Source organism: Mus caroli, chromosome 1 (assembly GCF_900094665.2).
Source record: "Mus caroli chromosome 1, CAROLI_EIJ_v1.1, whole genome shotgun sequence".
In the NCBI taxonomy this organism is placed as follows: Eukaryota; Metazoa; Chordata; class Mammalia; order Rodentia; family Muridae; genus Mus; species Mus caroli.
In genome coordinates, this window is record NC_034570.1 from 139278201 (window position 1) to 139279148 (window position 948).

General features: G+C 34.2%; 1 non-coding gene across 1 annotated transcript; it reads left to right on the forward strand.

Annotated features, from left to right (window-relative positions):
* Nucleotides 1–591: 591 nt before the first annotated feature.
* Nucleotides 592–700, forward strand: LOC115032569. The gene has a single exon (XR_003838214.1). It is a non-coding gene; the product is annotated as a U6 spliceosomal RNA (small nuclear RNA).
* Nucleotides 701–948: the final 248 nt, after the last annotated feature.

The window sequence follows — 948 nt, forward strand, 5'->3', positions numbered from 1 at the left end:
AAGAATTTTTTTGAAAATTAAGTAAAATGTGTATAACATAAAATATAGAGGAGGCTTCTATCCTTTATGTACAAAATTTCTTTAGAAAGAAGCGAAAACACACAGCAAATACATTATGGTATTTTAAGAGAAGAATGGGAAGAGATAACTGGGGAGATGCTGATCATTGAGTACTTTTATCACTAGGAACACGAAGACCTAGTAAGCATCTATATAACATAATGAACACAGAGAACAATAATGTATTATGTGTTTCAAGTATAAGTAATGAACATGTGCAGCACACAGTATTGGACCAGATATATAGATCAACAGGCAGTGTTTGCAGAGCCAAGAGGAAGCATTGCATTTGATCCAATCCACCATGTAAATCCAAGTCTGGAATAACTTCTGTCATATCTGCAGAAGAGAGGTAGGAAGAGGTACGAGATTCCAAAGTTTAGCTAAATTTTTGGCTTCGTTCCAAGTTTAAGGCTGACTAGGGCTACTTGAGACCCTTCTTGAAATATAACTAAAAAAATAACAACCATGGAATATGGTATGCATACTCTTCACATTTTATATACCATTATAACTTTAAAAGAAAAAAAAGTGCTCGCACTACAGCAGCACATATACTAAAATTGGAACAATACAGAGAAGATTAGCATGGACCCTGCGCAAGAATGACACGCAAATTCGTGAAGTGTTCCATATTTTTACTTTAACAACAAAAATAACAGGAAGCAACAATTACTTTTCCTTAATATCTCTTAATATCAATGGACTCAACTCCCAAATAAAAAAACATAGACTAACAAACTGGCTACACAAACAAGACCCAACATTTTTCTGCTTACAGGAAACTCATCTCAGAGAAAAAGACACTACCTCAGAATGAAAGNCTGGAAAACAATTTTCCAAGCAAATGGTATGAAGAAACAAGCTGGAGTAGCCATTTTAATATCT